A 10072-nucleotide genomic window follows, 5' to 3' on the forward strand; every position below is an offset into this window, starting at 1 on the left:
TCTTCTTCTGCTTTGCCTCAGCTTCCATTTGTTTAGCATGAAGGTCATCTCCAGCTAGAGATTTTGAATAAGTTTCATGCTGCAGAGGCTTCTTAGAAGGTTCAAGAGGTGTTGTAGCAACCCCCTAGTTCAGCCAAGGTCTTAGCATTCTGATTGGGAACTTTTGAATATTTATATTAATATTTGTTTCTGCTCCTGGTGGTAAAGGTAGACTCTCCATCATTTACCAAAATCTCATACTCATCTTCAGAAAGTTAAAGGGTTGGAACGTCTTCGTCATCTTTCTCTGGAGCTACTGAAACAGGGCAGCAAGACTTGCCCTTGCTCTTAGAGTTCTTTATAGAGGAGGGCCCCGCCGAATGTTCATCTTTGAGAAAATTAGGATGAAGCCCTAGGATTTTGCAATTAGAGGATGTATGTGGCACAAGCCCCTTCTGACGTTGCCCATGTGTATCATTATTGACAGTCTTCACTTCCACCTTCGGAATAAGCTTCTGCTGGAACAACAACAAAGGTATGACATTGCAAAATCTGAAGTTGATAGACATCATGTTTGCTCCCACCTTCTTTTCCTTTGATAGTTTTGACATTATGATACCGGCATCAACCAAGGCTTAGATTCTGTCTTTGAGGACAAAACAAGTATTGGTGGGATGATGAACCCTTCTGTGATATGCACAGTACTTTGGGTTCGAAGTCTTTTTAGCTCACTCCTGATTTGTAATTACTGACAACTTGATTTTGCTTTTGTCAAGAAGGTACTTAAAGATGGCTGGAACCTCATCATCTTTGAAGGTGTATACCCTCTAGAATCTCGAATCCCTAGTCTTTTATTACCTTTGAGGTTGCTCTGTGATGTTTGATGAGCATCAACAGCAGTCACAGGTGCCTTTTCTCTACCACGAGGGGTAAAATTAGGCTTGGAAGAATTAACCGTCTGTTGGCCTCTCTCAATCTTCTTCCTTTTGAGAAAGCATTTAGGTTGTTCTCCTTGAAGTTTTAACTCCTTCTATGTTTTTGATAGTACAACCCCTATGGTTTCCAACACATCAAGAGAGAAATTATTGTGGCAGGTCTGCAATAAGAATTCTTCTATTATTGAATATCTACAATTCATAGCCCGGTTACGGAAGTGTTTAACGAAGCTATCAACTGACTCCCCATCTTTCTGCTTTTCATCCAGAAGAGTGTCGATCGACACTTCGGTGTCGTCGTCAAAAAAATTGTTGAGGAATAAATTTTCCATATCGTCCCAGCAGTTGATGCTCCCTCTCTTGAGATATCAATACCAATTGAAGGTGGCTCCGCGAAGGGTACCTACGAATGACCGAATCATCAAAGGTTTATTTCTAGAGATCACACCCAAATGATACTTGAAGTGGATCAGATGCTGGGTTGGCAAGCCTCTCCTATCAAATGGCATGAAGTTAATTAGATTAAACTTCAGTGGGTACAGAATTAACTCTCATTCCCTCGAATATGGACATGGGATATCGGTCTTCTTTACTTCTTGAGAAAACATCAATGCATTGACCTTACTCTCGAGCTCTTTCATCATTTTCTTTTCTTTGCTCCCATTTTCTTTGGGTGATGTTGGGAAGGATCAATTGAACCACCCCTAGTGTTATTGAGGGGTGTATCAGCAATAATAACTTTATCCATTTCTGGATCACTTTCATCCGTAATGTTTTGAACGAGAGTGGTAGCTGTAGTACGGCGACTAGATTCAGTCTGCTGACTGGACTTAGGTTGTTGAAGTCTTTGAGCATGCATCTCTCTCATTTGTTGCGTGGCCAACTCCAACTTCGTCTTCATTTCGGCTCTAATCTCTTCTATTTGTTTAGCTAGAGCTTCTTGAAGCATTTGATCCATAGATTTAGGAGTGATCGTGTACAACTCTCTAGCTTTCCCTATGCTAGACATCATGTCATCAGAAGCAATTGTGGAGCAAGTATGTGACAGTTCATCATCTGAAGACATTCCTTCATGGATCCTTCTATAGTCTTTATGTTTGGTAGCTCTCAGCTAGAGTCGAGACATTCTTTGAGAAACTTTTGGATCAGCTCTTCTCCCTGGGGTAAAGTTGGGATCAGGGTTAATTGAATGTCGTTTAGACTTTCCTTTTCCCTTGCCAGCCATGTTAATGGTTACTTTAGAGAACTCATCATCTTGGAAGGTGAATCTTCTCTTTCGGAAGCACCTTGGTTTAGGCTTAAGCACTTCAGTTGATGGTGTGGAAAGTCTTTGAAAATTTGAGACTCTTTGTGAAATGGCTTTTTGCTTGGAGCAGCTACATTTTGAAAGTACTGCTTTAATAAGCCTCTCGCGCGAACAATGAGAGCTTGCTTCATGGATAGTCATCTTTTGAGTTGTTCTCACACTTCTAGTCTGACGGTACAGCTCATCGATATGGTGATCTGATACGAGTTGCCGTGCGAGCACCTTTGATCGCAGAATTATCAAAAGTGGGTTGAGAAGAGGATGATAGAAACACAAGCACAATTTAGTATATGGCATAGAAAATTACCTTCTCTAGATTATGAGTATGAAAAGATTACAATCCCTCTCTCACAATCTCACTAGAATCGAGAACAAACTCTCAATTCTCACTAAACCCTAATACAATGATTAGAATCTCTCTCTGAATCTATCTGATTCTCCCTCTGATTGTTTAGAAACCCTAAAACAATCCTTTATATAGGTGTACAAACGTGGATGGCAATTTGGTAAATAACCAGACCCAAAACCAATAGGAATTCGTGTGAACAGAAACCCAAACGAACCAGGAAACCATCGATGAGTCGACTCATGACTGAGATGAGTCAACTCGTCAGAAACTAGACAAAACTCAAAAACCAGCAATGAGTTGACTCATGACAGTTATGAGTCGACTCGACCTGATGAGTCGACTCATGACTGTTATGAGTCGACTCACAGGCTAAAAACTGGATACTTTGATTGTTCTACTCGTCATCTCATTCCACGCTTTCTCCTGCGTTCCCTTGTAATGTTTGACACCTCTATTCTCATATTATTATGAGAATCATCTATTCTCATATTATCATGAGAATCATCTATTCTCAAGCTCCCATGAGGATCGCTAAGTTCCAAAGAGAAGGTACACCCGTATCATAGGTCCCCTCTTTAAGAACTTGAAGTCCCATTCAAGTTAGAACCTTTGCTGAGGAAACTCTCGAGCTCCTCCATCTTTTCTGCACCATCAGGCCTTGCTAGGAATCCGGTCTTGACGTCCGATCGGAAATAACTCATTTGTCCCACGTCTCATCATAGTCACCGTTCGCTCTAAGTTGCAATCCTTTGTCGATGGCTTTTCTGGAAGTCTAATGCACAGCGAGACAAACTTCTTGCTTGCATTCACTAGTCTTTTCGCTCGCGTCACCGTCCCCAAGCTTGTCTCCTTTGAAAGAGATGCCGAACGAAATATGAACTTTACACCATCGTTATTGAAGGTGTACTTCTGAGCCCGCCTCTCATAGATCGCATATCTATCCCATAAGTACGGGTTGCCCAGTATAATCTGACAAACATCTACTAGAACGACGTCGCACGTGACCTCATCAATATACGACTCGTGGAGCGCAAATCTGACAGTGCACTGATCAACTACACTCAGGTTCTCCTCCTTCTGAATCCACCCCAATGGATAGGGCTTCGGATGCTTGACCGTCTTCAGACTCAGCTTCTGCACCAATACCTCGGATATCAAATTCTTCTCGCTAGCCGAATCAACAATGGCATCAACCAAACTGGTCTTCACTTGCAACTTAAGAACAAAGAGTTGCTCACTCGGGTCGTCGTCCTCTTTCGTGGTCTACTTCCCCGTCATAAGGTTGAGACTGTTGTTGGGCTCTGTCATCCCCGGGACTTCTTTCGGACATTGAGCTATCATGTATGCCTTTTTCTCCTCCTCCTTCTTCAACCCTCTTGGCTTGAGATGATGATACTTCTCCCAGCACCGATCAGCTGTGTGCCCTGTTTTTTTACAGTGACTACAAATCAGCCCTACTTTCTCTGGATCACCCTTCTTCTTCTCCTCCTTAGATTGAGAAGCACTAGACTCGCCTCTCGTCTATTTGGAGTCTCCCTTAGCCTCGTTGCTCTTCTTTTTCTTTCCCTCGATAGCAATTTCCTTCACGCTCGCCTCTGCAATTGATTCCACCGTGAATAGCCTCATCTCCGTTCGGATGTGATCGCTCAATCCCACTATATACTTCATAAGCACGGAATATTCCTCTGTCGCAATGTTGAGGACCATCGCCTGCTACTGGAACTCCGTGGTATATTCTTGAACGGTTTGATTGACCCTTTGGCACAAGCTGTACCACTTGTACCAATGCTCTTCAAGGAATCCCACTGGGTAGAACTGCTTCCTCAGTAACTCCTTGAACTTGTTCCACGACACCACCTTCTTCTCTTGCTTGCAATAGGATTTCCACCACGTCAACGCGTGCCCTGAAAGCTTCAAAGTCATGAACACAATCTTCTCTTTTGATGAATAGCCATAAAGAGTAGAATACGTCTCCATCCGCTCGATCCAGTCATCAATCCTCTCGATGTTAACACTCCCATCATAAACAGGAATCTCCACCTTGAAGTCAACCTTCAGGTTCTGATAAGAATTCTTACCCCCTTGATGCAATGCAGTCTTAACGGTCTCCTCCTCCTCATCGGAATCTGAATCTACTCTCACCACATCGGACTCAACAATTTTCTTCGAAGAAGATTCACCTTGTTTGCTACCTCTATGGATAAGACTGACGAGTTGTGTGAGAGTCGAACCTATCGTCTTGATCTGTTTCTCTAATGCATCAATCCTCGCTGAATTGTCTCCTTCAGCCATCTTATCCTTCCTTAAATCTTGAACTCCTTCCAATGAAATAAGGATCTCGCCAAGCTCCTTGTATTGCAATCGAGTCAGGACCATACACAGGATGCCCCCTTCGTAGGATTTGATCGCTCTGATACCAACTTGATACGAGTTTCCGTGCGAACATCTTTGATCGCGGAATTATCAAAGGTGGGTTGAGAAGAGGATGACAGAAACACAAGCACAATTCAGTATATGGCGAAGGAAATTACCTTCTCTAGATTATGAGTATCAAAAAATTACAATCCCTCTCTCACAATCTCACTAGAATCGAGAACAAACTCTCAATTCTCACTAAACCCTAAAACAATTATTAGAATCTCTCTGAATCTATCTGATTCTCCCTCTGATTGCTTAGAAACCCTAAAACAATCCTTTATATAGGTGTACAAACATGGATGGTAATTTGGTAAATAACCAGACCTAAAACCAACAGGAATTCGTGTGAACAGAAACCAAAACGAACTAGGAAACCATGGATAAGTCGACTCATGATTGAGATGAGTCGACTCGTCAGAAACTGGACAAAACTCAAAAGCCAGCGATGAGTCGACTCATGACAGTCATGAGTCGACTCGACCTGATGAGTCGAGTCATGACTGTTATGAGTCGACTCACAGGCTGAAAACTGGATACTTCGATTCTTCTGCTCGTCGTCTCGTTTCACGCTTCCTCCTGCTTTCCCTTGTACTGTTTGACACCTCTATTCTCATGTTATTATGAGAATCATCTATCCTCAAGCTCCCATGAGGATCGCTAAGTTCCGAAGAGAAGATACACCCGTATCATGATCGGAGCACCCCCATCATTTGTTAGTGTGATTCCTCACGGTCACGTCTTCCATCCCCAAGTATAACATTGTCTTTGTTTGATGGACATGACTTCTTTTGGGGACATTAACTTAGATATGGCTTAGGGTATTATCAAGAGAGTATCTTTAGCCTTTCGACCTTGTTGACATTCTCAGGACAACTTGTTATTGCCTTTGAAGGATCATAGATCATGAGACAATCTTCTTCCATCACGTTATGAGTCACACGTTTAGAACCACCTCCTTGCGGGAGTGGAGTCTTAACGGACTCTTGGGCTTCAACACGAACCCCCAGATAGGAAGTGGCAAGAATTCTCCAAGAAAGGGAGGTCTTCTTGCCCCCTCTTGTGTATAACACATGAACAAGTACGTTGAGATGCCCCAGTTTGTTTGGAGGCAATGGGAAACCTTTGCACAGTGATTGGTTTGATAGTAGTATGTACATGACACTTAGTCTGAGAAACTCCTCGGGTATTGATCACCGAACCTAATCGTTCTTTCATTGGTGTCATTCCTTGATCCTTATGCCAAGGACCAAGGCGGTCTGCCATTGTAATTCTAAAATTTGATAGGTCAAGACTGACTCAAGGCTTCACTGGTGGCATGGTGGAAGGAGAAGAAGTTGAACCTAGAACAGACACTGAAGCAAGAGGAGATGTAGTCACGGAGGGTCTCCTTTGGGCGGGACAATGTTTACTGTCTGTCCAAAGGCTCATTGGGCAAGATAGTGAACACTGTCTCGCCCAAAAGGGCCATCTTTGGCTGCCTCCGGGTTTTAACTTTGCGCAAGTTTGGACTTTGGAATTATGTAGGATTTTGGTGGTTCTTTGGCCATCTCTCTTTCCTTCAACTCTTGCGCCTTTTGCACATGCACACGAGCGTGCACAGCACATGCAGGGTGTCTTTGAATGCGTTCCTTCTTTGTCAAACGAGCCCTCTTGACGAGAACTCATTCCTCTATCGATGGCTGGGAGAAAGTACTAGTGACGTGTTGTTGAAGTGACTCAGTTTCTCGATGCTTCCGTGATTCTTAGTCCGCATAGTAGGAACTCCGTCCATCTATTCCATGGCCCTTGCAAGCTATCGGGCCTTTCGCTGGCATTGTCTCTAATGAGCCCACTTCATCAGAGTTAGCAAACTTGACTCCTTAACTGGGGAGGATCCATTGCGAGCAGAATCTCCGGCCTTGTAGTTGTCAGAATAACATTGTGAGGGGAATCCTCAGCAACTGTTAGGTGTGAGTCGTCACCCTGAGTCTCTATTGGTACAGAAGATGAAAAACCTTCTTCGTAGAAAAGATCCTCCTGCACTTGTGGGAAGAAGAGGATCTTGATGAAGATGAGGAGACATATTCCTCAAACTTTGCTTGGTCGAATTCATATTCTAGGAAATCGACCATCGAGACGACTTTAATATTACTAGGCTACAACACGATAATCTCAATGATGGGACTGCTAGCTCCCACTATGGTCTCCAACGTGTTTGCTTCAAGAACAAATTTCTTTGTAGCTTCCAATCGTTTAAAAGAAACAAAAGAATAAGCTTTACACGTGTAACTCTTCTCTTTACAAAGAAAACAAAATTGTGCTCCCTAGTAACACGTATAGAAACTCCTATGTAGTAGCCTCTATTTGCATAGGATTCTTTGCTTGTACCGAGAATGTGTTATCTGTAGACCACCGAGCAATGTTCCTAAGTCAAAAACAAAGAAGACTTATAGGTAATATTTCGACGAGGAAACAAGAACCGAAGTAATTGTCTTAGCAAGGTAACACACGTACTCTTCTTAAGATCAAGTCTAAGCTCGAACTCAAGGAAACACCAAAAGACTTTAAGAATGCTCGAGAGTGGATGAAGAACTCACTCCTGCTCTCAAAGTTTACCAAATGCTAGCTTTGTCCCTTGCACAAGTGTGTAGGAGGCTATTTATAGCAGTGGGGAGCCATAACCATCGAATAGAAGGCAAAAGACTCGATGGCCATTGTCTCATATGTGCGAGATAGTGTTTAATGTCTCACCCAAAGGTGACAAAGTCAGGGACTTTGTAACCATGATCCCACTACTTGAAGTGCATTAAATACCACACTTTTTGTGGATAGTGGGCATGCTTTAAGGGTGAAACTGCCCATTAACATTAATGAGCATCCCCAAGCAATTATAGAGCCAAGTGGACCCCACAAAACCCCACAAAACCTCACAAAACCATCAGAAAACTTAGGAGATTGTCCCACCGTTGGTGAGACGGCCATCACTATCTGGCAAATGTGAGACAGTCCACACCATCTCACATATGCGAGACAGTGGAGACTGTCTCACCAACATTGAGACAGCTCCAAGTCTTTTTTGGCTTGATGTTTTCTATTCTCCTTTGCTTCTCTTCACGTTGGAGGGCCTTCTCTGACTTTGATGATGATATTCTTCATCTTCTCTCTGACTTGAGCTAAGTTTGGGACCTATAGGTAATTTTTTATGCGTACACACACCAGTTCACAAAGCGATTTATAGTAACAATAACACAATAGATTCAAATATAATCTTAAAATTCATGAAACATGTACAAAAAATCATATTAAAATCACGCACAAAATGATGAAATGACGTAGGAAAGTTTGTGAAATAAATAATTAAAAAAATTACATTAGGTCATAAAATAAATTTAGATATATCATATATAGTTTTAAGCTTTATAGCACAACTTAAATTATCTCAACCTTAGAACTAAGGACCAAAATCTCACCCTATTGCCTCAATCATATAGGATTTTTAAGAGGAAAAACGATAGTGTTTGGTAGGCAATGTACACAATATCTCTAAATATAGGAAATATTTAATATAAGATAGATACCCTTTAATATATGCACAAACATATCCACAAGTGTGGGTCTTTAACCAAATTTTAAGAATACACTCAATTTTATCATGGATTTATAGAATGTGGGTCTTTAATCATCTTCTTATAAATACACTCTTTTAGCTTGGGATTTGTATAGCGCATATGTAATTTGTACTTCTAAAGAAATTTGGTGTTGAATTCAAGTATAAAAATATAAGCTCAAACATTGTGATGTATCCAAAAATAATTTATGAACAATATATAAAACTATTTAGCACTGTTTCACAATACTAGACATGATAAGTATATAACTAGGTGTGTGATAAATAATATGAAAAAATTTCATGAAACAATGTGTTAAGCAGTTATTTTTTCCTTTATATGCATATATAATATGTATATAGATGTGAAAACAATATGTGACCCAATATGATATAACCAAACCTATATACCAAAAGATAGTATCATCTGAATCTATCTTGTACAAACATAAACGTAGGCATGTCCAAAAAGCTTTTTTATTTTTTTTCAAAAGGATAATATCATCAAAATCTATCTTGTACAAACATACACATAGGCATGTCCAAATAGTTTTTTTATTTTTTAAAAGAAAAAGAAAAAAGATAAATGTTTATTTTGTTTTTGATAAAAAAACTTAAAAAGAAATAAATAAAGAAAAATCAAGAAAACTTAAAAAATTAAGAAAAATCACGAAAAATTTTATGTTCATATAAGGTCAAGTCAAAATGCTAGATATCAAGAGATAAAATCTCTAAGTCTTATCTAAGTCTAGTGAAATGGTCTTCAAGCAAAGATTTTTTAAAGATATCGGCAAGTTCTTCATTAATGGAGATAAATTCAATTTAAATATTCTTCTTAGCTATATGGTTCCTAATAAAATGATGTCGAACGTCTATATGTTTTGTTCATGAATGATAGACTGGGTTATTACTCAAATCAGTAGCACTCTTATTATCATATCTAAGAAGAACTTTCTTAAAGATAATGCAGTAGTACTGTTGTAGGCATCAAAAATTGCCTATAGGTCCCCGAACACAGCTCGAGACGACGAGCCGTTGAGCGATGAACTGTCAAACGACGTGGCGACGAGCTATCGAAACAACAAAGTAGCGAACAGTTGATGAAGTAGAAACAAGCCACCGGAGTAGCAAAGCAAGGGAACATACAGTCACCGGCCACCTCCAAATGGCCAACACGTTCACCGGCCACCTCTAAGTGGCCCGCGTGCTCACCAGCTACCTCAAAGTGACTGTACGCTCAACGGACACCCCCAAGTGGTCCGTGCGCTCACCGACCATCCCCAAGTAGCCCGCATACTCATCAGTCACCTCCAAGTGGCCCGAACGCTCATCAACCACCTCCAAGTGAATTAAATGCATGAAGTGAATTGGTGAAGCGTACAAGTTAGCGAAACAACAAAATGCGCATAATGATGAAACAAAACCAAATCGGAAAAGCCCCTGGCAGTCGAATCGTGTGGAAACGACTCGGCCAAGGTCGAGCCACCATAGGGTGGCTC

This window comes from Asparagus officinalis, chromosome 1 (genome assembly GCF_001876935.1).
Source record: "Asparagus officinalis chromosome 1, Aspof.V1, whole genome shotgun sequence".
Lineage (NCBI taxonomy): Eukaryota > Viridiplantae > Streptophyta > Magnoliopsida > Asparagales > Asparagaceae > Asparagus > Asparagus officinalis.